The sequence below is a fragment of the Lolium rigidum genome, chromosome 2, assembly GCF_022539505.1.
Source record: "Lolium rigidum isolate FL_2022 chromosome 2, APGP_CSIRO_Lrig_0.1, whole genome shotgun sequence".
Classification (NCBI taxonomy): domain Eukaryota; kingdom Viridiplantae; phylum Streptophyta; class Magnoliopsida; order Poales; family Poaceae; genus Lolium; species Lolium rigidum.
Genome location: NC_061509.1, coordinates 208,694,608 through 208,711,806, shown reverse-complemented (window position 1 = coordinate 208,711,806; position 17,199 = coordinate 208,694,608).

Genomic DNA, 17,199 nt, shown 5'->3' with positions numbered 1-17,199 from the left:
GGTCATCACCTCGTGCATGGTCTTCAACGACCAAGTTCTTGACGGGTGACGGACAATTGTCCACCGAGCTTGGAGCACACCAAATCCCCGCTTCACATCTTTCCTGCAAGCCTCTTGCATCTTGGCAAATCTCCTCGTCTTTTCCGAGTTTGGATTACGGACAGTCTTCACCAGTATGGCCCAGTTAGGGTAGATGCCATCAGTAAGATAATATGACTTGTCATATTCATTTCCATTGATCTCGTAGCTCACATGGGGGCTTTGCCTTGCATAAGCTTGTTGAAAACCGGTGATCAGTGCAACACATTGATGTTATTGTTGGAACCGGCCATGCCAAAGAATGAATACTATATCCAAAAATCTTGAGATAGCACTGCTTCAAGAATGATAGTGCATCCCTCCGCACGGCCGTTGTACTGACCCTGCCATCCAAATGGACAGTTCTTCCACTCCCATTGCATGCAAAATATGCTGCCAATCTTTCCTGTGAACCCTCTAGACTCGTTGATAGACAACAACCGCATTGTATCCTCAACTGTTGGCTCCCTACATTAATATTCTCCGAACACGACAATCACAGTTCGACAAAACTAGTACATGGACTCAAGGCAGGTGCTCTCACCCATTCAAAGATACTCATCGAATATATCAACAACCATTCCATAGGATAGCATGCGAATAGACGCGGGACATTTTTGGTAGGAGGGTGAAGCCTAGCGCACCTGTCGCATCGGACCTGCATTGGAATTACGGGTCGTAATCTCTGACGCCCCATAGAATGACCATGAACAGGTCCCTTGACATCATTTACCAGCGCCGGAACATTTTTTCCGGAAACATCGGATCGGTGCGGTTGAAGTAGTCCTTGTGGAGCCGGAGGTGTCTTTCCACTCTGTTGCGCGGTAGATTTTTTGAGAGGCCCTTCACAGAGCCCTGATGCACCATCATCTGGCTGGCATTGTGCTCGTGGAGGATGGAGGCCGCATCGGTAGCCATGGTCCGCGTCGTGTGATCGGACTCTTCGTCGGAAGAGGAGTCAATGACCTCAGCGTGGAACTTGTCTGGCATATTCCACATGTCCATCTGTGTGGGTAGCAACCGTTGATCAATGGTCGCCCACAATAGCGTCCAAAAGATGAGTAAGAAAACTACCGACGCAATTGACTAAACAGGTCGTGGGCCGCGAGGCCGGGGGTCGCACCGACAGATGTTTGGCCCCCAAACACGCGACAGATGCACCCCAGAACCTATCCCGACTCAGATCCTGTTCTCCGGCGCGGCGAGGTCCGAGCGGACAGCGTGTAATGAGCCGGTACGGCGGGATGGGGTTGGGACGGTGGCGTCGCACTAGGGCAGCAAAGAAGGGGAAGAGAAAGTAAATACGAGTGGTCGATTTTGCTATTCCTGACGTGTGGGACCGGGTAAAAAAAGAGAATGCTCGGTGCGACCGCGTAGTGTCCGTATAGGCGCAAACGTGCCACATATTTGGATCACATTTACGTCCCCGCGGATGATTCGATCACTATACATCACCCCCATGGAACAAAATGCAGGTGTATTTTACAATCTTGAGTGACGGTCTGCGTTGCCCCATTGGAGATGGTAAGGGCATCTCCAGCGGCGCGACGCAAACGGTCGCTGAGCGACCGTTTTCGTCCGCCGTGACCGGAAATGCGTCTGGGGCCTGTTCCAGCGGGGCGACGCATAGTGACCGGGCCGTCCGCGGAGACGCAAACCTGGCCCACGCCTCGGATGCGTCTCTGCGGACGTCCGGAAACGTCCGCTCGTGTCTGGCGGACGTTTGGGCTGGCCCGCCTGGCAGCGACCCTGCGTCGATGCGTCTTCTCAAACGCGCCAGCGTCTGCAAAGCTGCGTCGCTTCGGCACTCTGCACCACGTTAATGGCGACGATATATCTTGAGTGTTCTTTCTTTGCAGCGAATCTGGCTACGGGCCAGACGAAGCCAGTAGTCGAGGTTTCTGGATGTTCGCTTCATCGGTAGAACCAACAAGGGCACCATCTCCTCCCGCTGGATTTTCCAGTTTTGGTGACTGGGTGCCCTTGAATGTTCTTTCTTGGCAGCGAACATAGGGAAATCAACACAACTGGCTTCTTTTTTAAAAAAAATTTATATTTGTGTCCACCATGGTTCAAACTATGTGTTAGTTTGTGTAAACCATGTGCCTAACTATGTGTTAGTTTGTGTAAAATCATGTTTTGAAATGTTATATTTGAAACTATGTTTAAATGGAGAAGAGGGAAGAAAGGAAAAAAAATACGTCGCCCCGCTGGAGCAGACCTAGATGCAAACGGAAGCGCGGATAAAAACGATCATTTTTACGTCCGTAGCGCGACGCAAACGGACGCTCGCGGACATTACCGCTGGAGATGCCTTGTCACCGCATCTCAGCAAGTCAGCCACTTCATCTACTGCCATTCTCCATTTTTACCGGAAAGGAGGGTGACGTGTACTAGCAGAACTTCCCCTTCCCGAGAGGCGAGAGTGCCACATGCAAACTGTTTCCTTTTTTGGCTTTTATGAAACTGAATCGCTTGCACGTAGCTCACGCAAACCTCTCGAATTGACCGCAACCATTACGTGCACAGGACGGATGGGCTACCGCAATGTGTACAACAAACTTTAGCTCGTTTGCCAAAACGTGCAGGCGAAACACGTACACCAGCGGGAGATCACTTCTGTACCACTTGCAAGTCCGAGGGGCAGTGGGTTTGTCCTCCGTACTAAGACTCTACTCCAAACCATCTGCTGAATTTCGTTTTTTTGAAATAGAGAAATATCACCTAGCTTCTGCATCCAATAAATACACACAGTTTTTTCATTACATTATTCATAACACCTTACAAGAACAATTATAAAGATCAAACCGAAGGCACCACCAACACGTCATCAAAAAACGAAGGCCTCGACAAGTCGTTCAATGGCGAGCAGGTGGCACAACCGGTCCGGCAGACCCTCGGCGTGTACCATCATGCACGTTTCAGAAGTCCTCGCCGTCACCATCTTCCGCATACCCATCCTCATGAGAGATCAATGCAATGACCTCGCGAGGCCTGCCACCAACGCCACCACGACGCCAGACGACACCACCATCATGCGCACGTCCATCACGCTGCGTTCGTCTCCGAGGCTTCGCTGCACCATGCCGCCGAGACCCGCCAACCTTGGCGCAGTAGATGGAACACTGCTCCGCCAAATGACTTCCTCCAGGCATCACTTGTTCGAGAACGATGCCCTCAAGAGGTAAAACGACACCAGAGGTGCCACCATCGTCTAATCCGTAACCAGATCTGAGATTTCCCCCGGAATAAAGAGGTTGAGGCCGGATATGAATTTCGTATACCCGTCCAAACCATTTGCACGGCTTCGTCCATCAAACCATCAGTATATACACATTTCTGGTGATGGTTTTCTTTTGGAACACATTTCTGGTCATGATTGCTTTCCTTACTTAGCTTACGAAAAGGAATCGTGATCATTACGATGGAGCTGAAGTATAGAAGAAGTAGAGCAATGTAGACAAACAAACCTTAGTTTTATTGGGCAGGCAAGGGCAAGTAGCAGCTAAGTGTAGGCCGTAGAGTGGCCCCTCCCCCGAGAGCGTACATCCTTGAATCTAAGTACACGATGTGGTTTAATTAGGCTACTCATAGTGAGGAGTAAAATGAGGTGGTATCATGCATAAGTTATTAGTCGATGTTACTAATTTTATAATGGAAAGTAATATAGATATGGTTTCATGCAAAATCTCATCTACTGCTCATAGTGGGAGTAACATAGCTAGTAACATCACACATCTCAAGGCATTTCGGTGACATGACATGCTAATAAATAAAGACAGAGATTGAGGTGGTAACTAGCTATGTTATCATAACATCACATACCATTACACAAGATGAGTCTACAACATAATAAATGATACAATGCATAACACCACATATAAGTTACTACTCACTATGAATGTAGTAACCTAGACTAGTAGCTTGGCATATGTTACTAGTCTAAGTTACTCCCCACTACGATCAGGCTTAGTTTGTAGACTCATTTTGCCTTGAGGTGTGTGATGTTATGGTAACATAGCTAGCTAGTTACCACCTCCATCTCTTCCTTCATTTATTGTTATGTCATGTCACCAAAACACCTTGGAGTGTGTGTTGTTACTAGCTAAGTTACTCCCACTATGAGCAGTCTTAGAGAGCTAATTACACTTCTAGTCTAACAACTTGTTCAACATGTGATGATTTGATCCTACATCTTGCAAACTGTGAAGCCACTATCCTACAACTTATAATCACGTGAAGATTTGGTCCTCAATAAATCAGAAGATGACACATGTCGTTACCGTTTTTGCAGAAAGACCTCTAATATTTTTAACTTGCACATGTAATCTTTGGTGCAGTCTTACATGTGGAACCCACCGGTCAGTGCTCACGAAACGAATAAATTTTTATACGGACGGACGAGGGTTCGATCTCGTGAGCTGCTCCTAGAGTCCACGGGGACCCATGATTGAAAAGTTCATGTCCCATGAAACTGAGATGACCATTTAGCTAGATCTAGAACACGTCTTTTCATAACTTTGTAGTGCACTATTCGTTATTGCAGCCCTAGATCTTATGAATAGATATATTTTTCGTGCGTTTGGAGTATTTTTTACAATTTCTCTTGTTCCTGAGATGACAGAGAAAATAACTATTTTTAAGTCGGTGATAAGGACCACTTTTTGAAAAAATAAATATTTGTACGTAAAATACATGAGAATATGTCACTTACGAACTTCATTGAGACATATTGATAACTATCTGGTCTAACTTATTTCCAGTTCAACCAAGAAATCGTCACGTATTTGATATATATTGTCTTCATTTTTACTCTAGCAGAATGTATAAAAAGAAAGTCTTCTAATATACACAAATAGTAGCCCAAGCTGATCGGGTGACTTCAGTTTCATGTGTGCATTTCAGGATATATGAGTAATATTACGATAGTGGCAATAAATATCTAATCAAGCTTTAAATATATAGGTATATGTCATTATATGTAGATATGAATAATACATATAATGGATGGTTCCAAAATATAACATGTAAAACTCGTAGCCTTGAAGTTTTGAAAACTTGTACTATGTGGCATTGACTTGAAAGAGTAGGACCTTAGATTGCTAGAGGGACCTTGTCAGAAGCAAGGTGTCTAGGGCACACTACTCGCAAGATATACCACCAATTTACCAAATTGGTCAAGCTACCAAGGAATAATGCCACGTATAATAACCCAAGAAAAATAATCCAAGAGTAATAGAATCAAAAAACAAACTGATTTGTTTGCACAAATATATATGAACATCAACTAATATATTAAATAATAGTAATAAAATAGTGATAAGGGGTTGCCCGATCTTCTCAGTAAGCGAGGTGGATGGTGATGAACACGCGATAAACACAACGGAGATACACGATGATGAAGTGGATGATAACTTGTATGACGCTGACGAGTCTCTCGATTGATTCCTGTCGCCAATGCAATACCTCTCAACCCTGCAAGATATTCGCAAGTCCACACACTTGCGCACGTAGCCGCCGATCATGAAGCGGTAAATTGCAACCTTCTAATTCCCAATTGAACAGTAGATCACACAAACTTTCAGTAGCAAAACACTAGATCAATGCAAATTGGTGTATAGATTCAATAGAGTTGCAAAGCAATCAACTATAAACTAGGGTTTATCTTAAACGTGGTATGAGTCTATTTTGGGGGCGTATTGGCACTTATATAGGGGTTTAGGACGACCAAAAGTCGAAAATAACAATAAAACGACCCAGATCGAGATCTGGTCGAGACTGACACGGACTCGGCTAGCGTGGGGCCGGTCGGATAGGGCTAGGGACCGGGCGGGCCGGTCGAAACCGGACCAGGCGCCGGGCTGCCTCCGGGCCAAGGGGCGGGGCTCTCAGTATCCCATCCGGATGGCACCGGTGCAGGAACCGGCGGGCGCCGGGCTTATCCGGTGTGGGAGCCGGTATGACCGGGCGTGGGGCCGAACCGCTCGGCGTGGCAGCCGGTTGCACTGGGCGTGGCGCCAGCCGGGATTTCTTCTCCGTCCTTCGCGCATGCCTCCCTCTCCTCCCTCGCGCGTCCATGGGGTGTCTTCATGTCCAACACCATGTCCAGCTATTCTCCTCCTCCTCGTGCGATGCTTCCTTTATCCTCGTACCTGATCATACACAAGTCAAAGGACTTAGGTAGTATAAAATTCTCATCAATCAAAGTATCGCTTAAGACAATGTTCACCTGTTGTTTTAGTAGCTTCGCACGAGCAATTGTCATAGGTCCAATCCTAACTTCATTGGACTTGAGCTTCACAACAACATCGTCTTCATCTTGAAATGACGGAGGTGGTAGTTCGGTTGGGATGTCCTCATCATCTCCCCCCTTCAAAAGGCGTCGACCTCGATGCTCCAAGGTCATCTCCGTCATATGGTGTCAAATCAGCCACATCGAAAGAATTACTGACACCAAACTCATCAGTTGGAAGATCTATAGCATATGCATTGTCATTGATCTTGGCAATCACTTTGTAAGGACCAGTACCACGAGGAAGCAACTTGGAATTCCGTAGCTTTGGGAACCTGTCCTTGCGAAGATGAACACAAACCATATCACCAGGCTTGAACAACATCTTCTTGGACTTCTTGTTCATCCTTGCATCATTGTTCTTGCCTTTCTTCTCAATTAGCTCTTTAGTCTTCTCATGTATGTTCCGTACAAAATCCGCCCTCTTTGATTCCTCTATATTGACTCTCTCATGTATCGGTAGAGGCAACAAATCAAGTGGAGTAATGGGTTTGAAACCATACACCACCTCAAACGGGCATAGCTCTGTGGTAGATTGTACCGTCCTGTTGTAAACAAACTCTACATGCGGCAAACAATCTTCCCACTCCTTCAAGTTCTTCGTGATCATGGATCTCAACAGCTGTGACGATGTCCGGTTCACCACCTCAGTTTGACCATCAGTTTGGGGATGACAAGTAGTATTGAACATTATGTTTGTCCCCAGCTTTTCCCAAAGTGTCTTCCAGAAGTAGCTCATGAACTTCACGTCATGATAAAAAACAATAGTCTTCGGGACTCCATGTAAACGTACAATCTCCCTGAAAAATAGGTTAGCAATATGCGACGCATCATCGCTCTTGTGGCAGGCAATAAAGTGTGACATCTTAGAAAATCTATCCACTACCACAAATATAGAATCATGGCCTCTTTTAGTACGCGGCAAGCCTAACACAAAATTCATACTAATATCTTCCCATGGTGTAGTAGGTGCTGGTAAAGGAGTATACAAACCGTGAGGTTTCAGCTTGGACTTGGACTTGTTGCAAGTAATGCATCTCTTCACATACCTGTCCACATACCGCCTCATCTTTGGCCAATCAAAATGATCAGCGAGCATGAGTAGCTTCTTCTCACGCCCAAAGTGACCCATCAAACCTCCAGCATGTGATTCCTGCAATAAGGGCAAACGCACAGACGATTCTGGAACACATAGTTTGTTAGCTCTAAACAAGAACCCATCATGTATGTGATATTTTTCTCATGCTTTACCAATAGCACACAGGTGATATGGTTCAGCAAAATCATGATCAATGGCATAAAAATCACATAGTACTTCTAATCCAGGGAATTTTAACATCAAGTTGAGTTAATATCATATTTTTCCTAGATAGAGCGTCAGCAACAACATTATATTTTTTTCCTTCTTATGTTTTATAATGTATGGAAAAGACTAAATGAACTCAACCCACTTAGCAAGACGCATATGCAAGTTAGACTGAGCTTTCAGATATTTCAAAGCTTCATGTTCAGAATGTATGATAAATTCTTTTGGCCACAAATAATGTTGCCAAACCTCAAGAACTCTAATTAAAGAATATAATTCTTTATCATAGATAGGATAGTTCAACTTAGCACCATAAAGTTTCTCAGAAAAATATGCAATTGGACGACCCTCTTGTATCAACACACCACCTGTTGTGGGTATACTTTATGGGTATATCAACGGCATGGCCTAGATCCGGCAAGCCCGGGTGGCCCACCAATGGTGATGTGGCATGTGGCCCATCGGGCGGCCCAGTTGCTGTAGATCCTGAAGGATGAAGTCCAGCCCAGGAGCAAGGAGCCGGATCTCAACCGACCTACGAAGAAGGCCGGATCCGTGGAGGCCCATAAGGCATCCGGATCCTGCACGACATAGATGGAAGGCGGATCCTTGACGTACACGGCAAGACTTTGTACCGTAGTTAGGCAACTTGTATTCCGGCTAGGACTCTCCATGTAAACCCTAGATCCATGCGCCTTTATAAGCTGGATCGTGGGAGCCCTAGAGGCACAACCACAACTCATTGTAACAACGCGAAAGCGCCCAGATAATTCTAGACAAGCAGCATTAGGCCCTGTCTTCGAGCAGGTGTTCCGAAGCTGAGTAAATCGCGTACCACCATCCCGAGGACTCTCCGCCCTATGGCCCCTACTTCTTCTCCCCTCCATGAGGATCCCTCCTCTGGAGTACCGTCGAATAGGCAACGACAGTTGGCATCCACCGTGGGGCCAGCGGCGTCTGGAGGCCGGAACCGGGAGGTTCCGCCATGGGAAGCTACGACGAATCCATCGCTGTGGGGCGTGTCCTTTACGCCGGGAACTTTCCGATCGTCCCTTAGGACGAGTGCTGGATTTCGGCTAGGACCAACCCCATCAAGCTCTCCATCGTCCCGATTGGCGCCATACACGTCTTCATCGGCGAAACCGTCGATTCCGATGGAAACGCCCTGGTAAGTAACGCTGACGCGACCGCCGCTGAGCAGGACGCAGTCGTGAAGATCCGATCTGAGATGCTGGAACTTCCTAGCGAAGATTCCGCCTTAGATCTGGAAAATTCAAAACCCACCCAATCCGCCCATGAGCAGGAAACAACGGTGGGAGACCAATGCAGATCCGCCTGGGTCTCCCAGGTGTTAGAGAATCAAAGGTGTCATTTCGTGCACTTCCACGCACATACCACTGGAACCGCTCCTCCTCCGAAAGATGCAGGACCCAAGCAGGTTGAGGCTGCCGGAACCGTCGACGCCCCGGAACAACAAGAGGCTGCCGGAGATGGCAGCACACCGGATCGGCAAGAGGATGCCGGAGACGTAGAAGAATCAATCTTGGGCAACCTTAGTCCAACTTCCGACTACACTTCGTCCATGAACACGGAGGAATTCGACCAGGCTCTGAAAGAGTTAGAAGGCGAAAAGGAAGCTGACGCGGAATCTGCTCCACCTAAGCAGGTCCTAGCGACCATAACTAGGTTAGGCGAAGACGCTGACGAAGATGAGTCTCCCACCGGCGCAGCCCTCCCAAGAGCGTCCACTTCGGATACTCCGCCATCGCGACCTCGTCGCCGTGCCGCTTCGGAATCCGGAGAAGACAGTTTTTCTGGGGCAAAGGATTACCTAACCCCGGAAGAACTCGTGGAGCAAGCTGGCATAGGAGCCCTAGTCCACACAGAAGTCCTGAACAAGCCTATAACTCCGGAGGAAGCCGCAGATCCGGTAGCTCTAGAAGCTGCAAGAAAGGAGATGCTGGCTACCGCCAAGAGAATTTCCACCACCGCAGCGGCGATGCTCGAAGAAAGGCAAGAAGCTCAAAAAGTAATGGATGGTTTCCTCCAAAGAGAACATGAAGCTGTTGACTCTTTGCAGAAGGCCAAAAAACTCCGAGAGCATTGGGAGTCTATGATAAAGGACGCTCGCAAGGAGGCAGACAAGAATCAGCGGGAGGCCATAAACCCCCCAAGATCACCTTCGCAACTCCCTCAAATCAGCAGCCGCTAACAACTCCCAAGGAGAACATGCAGAAGGCTGCAGAACTTCTGAAAAAGAAGAATGAGGAAATCGACATCAAGTACCTCCGCACGCTCATCGCTTTAGCGGTACAACAGCAGAGCAAGGCAGACACTTCGCGCAGGCTGGAATCTAACCAGATCTTTTCATATCCACTGCGCAAAAGGAGGTCTCCAGAAGCAAACACCGTGATACGTCCCAAACGTATCTATAATTTCTTATGTTCCATGCTACTTTTATGATGATACTCACATGTTTTATACACATTATATGTCATTATTATGCATTTTCTGGCACTAACCTACTGACGAGATGCCGAAGAGCCGATTCTTGTTTTATCGCTTTTTGGTTTCGGAAATCCTAGTAAGGAAATATTCTCGGAATTGGACGAAATCAACGCCCGGGGCCTATTTTTCCACGAAGCTTCCGAAGACCGGAGGACTTACGAAGTGGGGCCACGAGGCGCCGCCACAACAGGGCGGCGCGGCCCGGGTGCCGGCCGCACGGCCCCGGCGTGTGGGGCCCTCGTGTGGCCCCCGACCTGCCCTTCCGCCTACTTAAAGCCTCCGTCGCGAAACCCCCGGCACCGAGAGCCACGATACGGAAAACCTTCCCGGAGACGCCGCCGCCGCCAATCCCATCTCGGGGATTCAGGAGATCGCCTCCGGCACCCTGCCGGAGAGGGGGATCATCTCCCGGAGGTCTCTTCATCGCCATGATCGCCTCCGGATCGATGTGTGAGTAGTTCACCCCTGGACTATGGGTCCATAGCAGTAGCTAGATGGTTGTCTTCTTCTCATTGTGCTATCATGTTAGATCTTGTGAGCTGCCTATCATGATCAAGATCATCTATTTGTAATCCTTGATGTTGTGTTTGTTGGGATCCGATGAATATTGAATACTATGTCAAGTTGATTATCAATCTATCATATATGTTATTTATGTTCTTGCATGCTCTCCGTTGCTAGTAGAGGCTCTGGCCAAGTTGATACTTGTGACTCCAAGAGGGAGTATTTATGCTCGATAGTGGGTTCATGCCTCCATTAAATCCGGGACGAGTGATGGAAAGTTCTGAGGTTGTGGATGTGTTGTTGCCACTAGGGATAAAACATTGATGCTTTGTCTAAGGATATTTGTGTTGATTACATTTCGCACCATACTTAATGCAATTGTCTGTTGTTTACAAATTAATACTGGAAGGGGTTCGGATGATAACCTGAAGGTGGACTTTTTAGGCATAGATGCATGCTGGATAGCGGTCTATGTACTTTGTCGTAATGCCCTGATTAAATCTCATAGTACTCATCATGATATATGTATGTGCATTGTTATGCCTTCTTTATTTGTCAATTGCCCAACTGTAATTTGTCCACCCAACATCTGCTATCTTATGGGAGAGACAACGCTAGTGAACTGTGGACCCCGGTCCTATTCTTTACATCCGAAATACAATCTACTGCAATTGTTCTTTACTGTTCTTTGCAAACAAACATCATCATCCACACTATACATCTAATCCTTTGTTTACAGCAAGCCGGTGAGATTGACAACCTCACTCGTTACGTTGGGGCAAAGTTCCGTGATTGTGTTGTGCAGGTTCCACGTTGGTGCCGGAATCCCTGGTGTTGCGCCGCACTACACTCCTCCGCCATCAACCTTCAATGTGCTTCTTGGCTCCTCCTGGTTCAATAAACCTTGGTTTCTTTCTGAGGGAAAACTTGCTACTCTGCGCATCACACCTTCCTCTTGGGGTTCCCAACGGACGTGTTAACTACACGCATCAAGCATTTTTTCTGGCGCCGTTGACGGGGAGATCAAGACACGCTGCAAGGGGAGTCTCCACCTCCAATCTCTTTACTTTGTTTTGGTCTTGCTTTACTTTATTTACTGCTTTGTTTGCTGCATTATATCAAAACACAAAAAAATTAGTTGCTAGTTTTACTTTATTTACTGTCTTGTTCTCCATATCAAAAACACACACAAAAATTAGTTACTTGCATTTACTTTATTTAGTTTGCTTTATTTACTACTGCTAAAATGGGTACTGTTGAGAATACTAAGTTGTGTGACTTCACTAGCACAAATAATAATGATTTCCTATGCACACCTATTGCTCCACCTCGCTACTACGATGCAGAATTCTTTGAAATTAAACCCGCTTTACTTGAATCTTGTTATGAGAGAGCAATTTTCTGGTGTTAGTTCTGATGATGCTGCAGCCCATCTTAATAATTTTGTTGAACTATGTGAAATGCAAAAGTATAAGGATGTAGATGGTGACATTACAAAATTAAAATTGTTTCCTTTCTCCTTAAGAGGAAGAGCTAAAGATTGGTTTCTATCTCTGCCTAGAAATAGTATTGATTCTTGGACTAAATGTAAGGATGCTTTTATTGTTAGATATTATCCTCCCGCTAAAATTATATCTTTGAGAAGTAGCATAATGAATTTCAAGCAATTAGATAATGAACATGTTGCTCAAGCATGGGAGAGAATGAAATCTTTGGTAAAGAATTGCCCAACCCATGGACTCGACTACTTGGATGATCATCCAAACCTTTTATGCAGGATTGAATTTTTCTTCGCGGAACCTATTGGATTCAGCTGCTGGAGGTACCTTTATGTCCATCACTTTGGGGCGGCAACAAAGCTTCTTGATGATATGATGATAAATTACTACGAATGGCACACGGAAAGAGCTCCACAAGGTAAGAAGGTAAATTCTGTTGAAGAAACCTCCTCCTTGAGTGACAAGATTGATACTATTATGTCTATGCTTGTGAATGGTAGATCTAATGTTGATCCTAATAATTTTCCTTTAGCTTCATTGGTTGCCCAAGAAGAACATGTTGATGTGAATTTCATTAAAAATAATAATATCAACAACAATGCTTATAGGAATAATTCGGTAACAACTATAGGCCATATCCTCGCTGCTAATGGTAATAGTTATGGTAATTCTTATGGGAATTCTTACAACAATAATAGGAGTGTACCCCTGGTCTTGAAGCCATGCTTAAAGAATTTATTAGTACACAAACCTGCTTTTAACAAATCTGTTGAGGAAAAGCTTGATAAAATTGATATTCTTGCTTCTAAGGTTGATAGTCTTGCCTCTGATGTTGATCTTTTAAAATTCAAAGTTATGCCTAATAAGGATATTGATAATAAGATTGTCACTACAGCAAATTCCATCCAAGTTCGAATTAATGAGAATATTAGATTGATGGCTGAATTGCATGCTAGATGGGAAAGAGAAGAAAATGAAAAACTAGCTAAAGAGAATAATGTAGCTAAAGTTTGGACTATTACCACCACTAGTAATGTTAATGATTCACATGTTGCTACACCTCCTACTATCAATGGTAAAATAATTGGTGTTGGCAATGTTACTACTCCTAGTGCAAAGCGTGCAAAATTACCTGAAACTGCTAAAACTGCTGAAATTGATAAAACTGTTGAAATTTTTCAAAATATTGGGGACAATGATCCCATTGCTGTAGATCATAATGGTTTAGACTTTGATGATTGTCACATCTCTGAAGTTATAAAGTTCTTACAAAAGCTTGCTAAAAGTCCCAATGCTAGTGCTATAAATTTGGCCTTTACAAAACATATTACAAATGCTCTCATAAAAGCTAGAGAAGAGAAACTAAAACTTGAAACCTCTATTCCTAGAAAGTTAGAAGATGGTTGGGAGCCTATCATTAAGATGAGGGTCAATGATTTTTATTGTAATGCTTTATGTGATCTTGGTGCAAGTATTTCTGTTATGCCTAAGAAAATTCATGATATGCTTGACTTGCCACCATTGAAGAATTGTTATTTGGATGTTAATCTTGTTGATAATGCTATAAAGAAACCTTTGGGGAGGATTGATAATGTTTGTATTATGGTTAACAATAACCTTATCCCCGTTGATTTTGTTGTCTTGGATATTGAATGCAATGCATCTTTCCCCATTATATTGGGAAGACCTTTTCTTCGAACTGTTGGTGCCACCATTGATATGAAGGAAGGTAATATTAAATATCAATTTCCTCTCAAGAAAGGTATGGAACACTTCCCTAGAAAGAGAATGAAGTTACCTTCTGATTGTATTATTAGTACAAATTATGATGTCGATGCTTCGTCTCTTGATGTTACTTGATACACACTTTCTGCGCCTAGCTGAAAGGCGTTAAAGAAAAGCGCTTATGGGAGAAAACCCATTATTTTACTTCTGCACTTTATTTTATATTTGAGTCTTGGAAGTTGTTTACTACTGTAGCAACCTCTCCTTATCTTTATTTTATTGCATTGTTGTGCCAAGTAAAGTCTTTAATAGTAAAGCCAATACTAGATTTGGATTACTTGCGCAGGAACAGATTTCTTGCTGTCACGAATTTGAGCAGTAGTCCCTGTAGAAAAATCAAAAAAATCTGCCAATTTACGTGCGTGATCCTCAGATATGTACGCAACTTTCATTCAATTTGGGCATTTTCATCTGAGCAAGTCTGGTGCCACTTTAAAATTCGTCTTTACGAACTGTTCTGTTTTGACAGATTCTGCCTTTTATTTCGCATTGCCTGTTTTGCTATGTTTGATGGATTTCTTTGTTCCATTAACTTTCAGTAGCTTTGAGCAATTTCCAGAGGTGTTAAGAATGATTATGTCACCTCTGAATATATGAATTATGCACTGACCCTCTAATGAGTTTGTTTCGAGTTTGGTGTGGAGGAAGTTTTCAAGGGTCAAGAGAGGGGGATGATACAATATGATCAAGAAGAGTGAAAAGTCAAAGCTTGGGGATTCCCCCGTGGTTCATCCCTGCATATTTTAAGAAGACCCAAGCGTCTAAGCTTGGGAATGCCCAAGGCATCCCTTCTTCATCGACAACTTATCAGGTTCCTCTAGTGAAACTATATTTTTATTCCGTCACATCTTATGTGCTTTACTTGGAGCGTCTCGTTTGTTTTTATTTTTGTTTTTGTTTGAATAAATCGGATCCTAGCATTCTTTGTTTGGGAGATAGACACGCTCCGTTGTTTCGTATGAACACATATGTTCTTAGCTTTATCTTTAATGTTCATTGCGAAAGTTGGACTATTTCATTCATTGTTATATGGTTGGAAACGGAAAATGCTGCATGTGGTAAATGGTTTAATGTCTTGAATAATGTGATACTTGGCAATTGTTGTGCTCATATAGATCTTGTTTAAGCTCTTGCATCATGTACCTTGTACTCATTAATGAATAACTACATAGAGCTTGTTAAAATTTGGTTTGCATGATTGATCTCTAGAGTCTAGATATTTTCTGGTTGAGGTGTTTGAACAACAAGGAGTGTTAAGAATTATTATGTCACCTCTGAATATATGAATTATGCACTGACCCTCTCATGAGTTTGTTTCGAGTTTGGTGTGGAGGAAGTTTTCAAGGGTCAAGAGAGGGGGATGCTACAATATGATCAAGAAGAGTGAAAAGTCAAAGCTTGGGGATGCCCCCGTGGTTCATCCCTGCATATTTTAAGAAGACCCAAGCGTCTAAGATGTGACGGAATAAAAATATAGTTTCACTAGAGGAACCTGATAAGTTGTCAATGAAGAAGGGATGCCTTGGGAGCGTCTAAGATGTACCTTGTACTCACTATATTTTTATTCCGTCACATCTTATGTGCTTTACTTAGAGCGTATGTTTGTTTTTATTTTTGTTTTTGTTTGAATAAATCGGATCCTAGCATTCTTTGTTTGGGAGAGAGACACGCTCCGCTGTTTCGTATGAACACATATGTTCTTAGCTTTATCTTTAATGTTCATTGCGAAAGTTGGACTATTTCATTCATTGTTATATGGTTGGAAACGGAAAATGCTGCATGTGGTAAATGGTTTTCTGGTTTTCTAGATATTTTCTGGTTGAGGTGTTTGAACAACAAGGAGTGTTAAGAATTATTATGTCACCTCTGAATATATGAATTATGCACTGACCCTCTCATGAGTTTGTTTCGAGTTTGGTGTGGAGGAAGTTTTCAAGGGTCAAGAGAGGGGGATGCTACAATATGATCAAGAAGAGTGAAAAGTCAAAACTTGGGGATGCCCCCGTGGTTCATCCCTGCATATTTTAAGATGCCTTGGGGCATCCCTTCTTCATTGACAACTTATCAGGTTCCTCTAGTGAAACTATATTTTTATTCCGTCACATCTTAGACGCTTGGGTCTTCTTAAAATATGCAGGGATGAACCACGGGGGAGGCATCCCTTCTTCATTGACAACTTATCAGGTTCCTCTAGTGAAACTATATTTTTATTCCGTCACATCTTATGTGCTTTACTTGGAGCGTCTGTTTGTTTTTATTTTTGTTTTTGTTTGAATAAATCGGATCCTAGCATTCTTTGTTTGGGAGAGAGACACGCTCCGTTGTTTCGTATGAACACATATGTTCTTAGCTTTATCTTTAATGTTCATTGCGAAAGTTGGACTATTTCATTCATTGTTATATGGTTGGAAACGGAAAATGCTGCATGTGGTAAATGGTTTAATGTCTTGAATAATGTGATACTTGGCAATTGTTGTGCTCCTATAGATCTTGTTTAAGCTCTTGCATCATGTACCTTGTACTCATTAATGAATAACTACATAGAGCTTGTTAAAATTTGGTTTGCATGATTGATCTCTAGAGTCTAGATATTTTCTGGTTGAGGTGTTTGAACAACAAGGAGACGATCTAAAGTCTTATAATAGTTACAATATGTTCATATGTGAGCTTTGCTGCACCTTTTATACTTGAGTTTGCTTCAAACAACCTTGCTAGCCTAGCCTTGTATTCAGAGGAATTCTTCTCGTGCATCCAAATCCTTGAGCCAATAACCATGCCATTTGTGTCCACCATACCTACCTACCACATGGTATTTCTCCGCCATTCCAAAGTAAATTACTTGAGTGCTACCTTTAAAACTTCTATCCTTTGCCTTTGCAATATATAGCTCATGGGACAAATAGCCTTAAAAACTATCGTGGTGAAGAATATGTACTTATGTGTCTTATTTCTTAATAAGTTGCTTGTTAAGCGGTAACCATGTTTCTGGGGACGCCATCAACTCTTTTACCTTTGTTGAATATCATGTGAGTTGCTATGCATGTTCGTCTTGTCTGAAGTAAGAGCGGTTCTCACAATAAAATGGTTTGAGTATGCATACTGTTAGAGAAGAACATTGGGCCGCTAACTAAAGCCATGATTCATGGTGGAAGTTTCAGTGTGGACAGCTAATCCTCAATCTCTTATGAGAATATTAACTGTTGTTAAATGCTTATGCATTAAAGAGG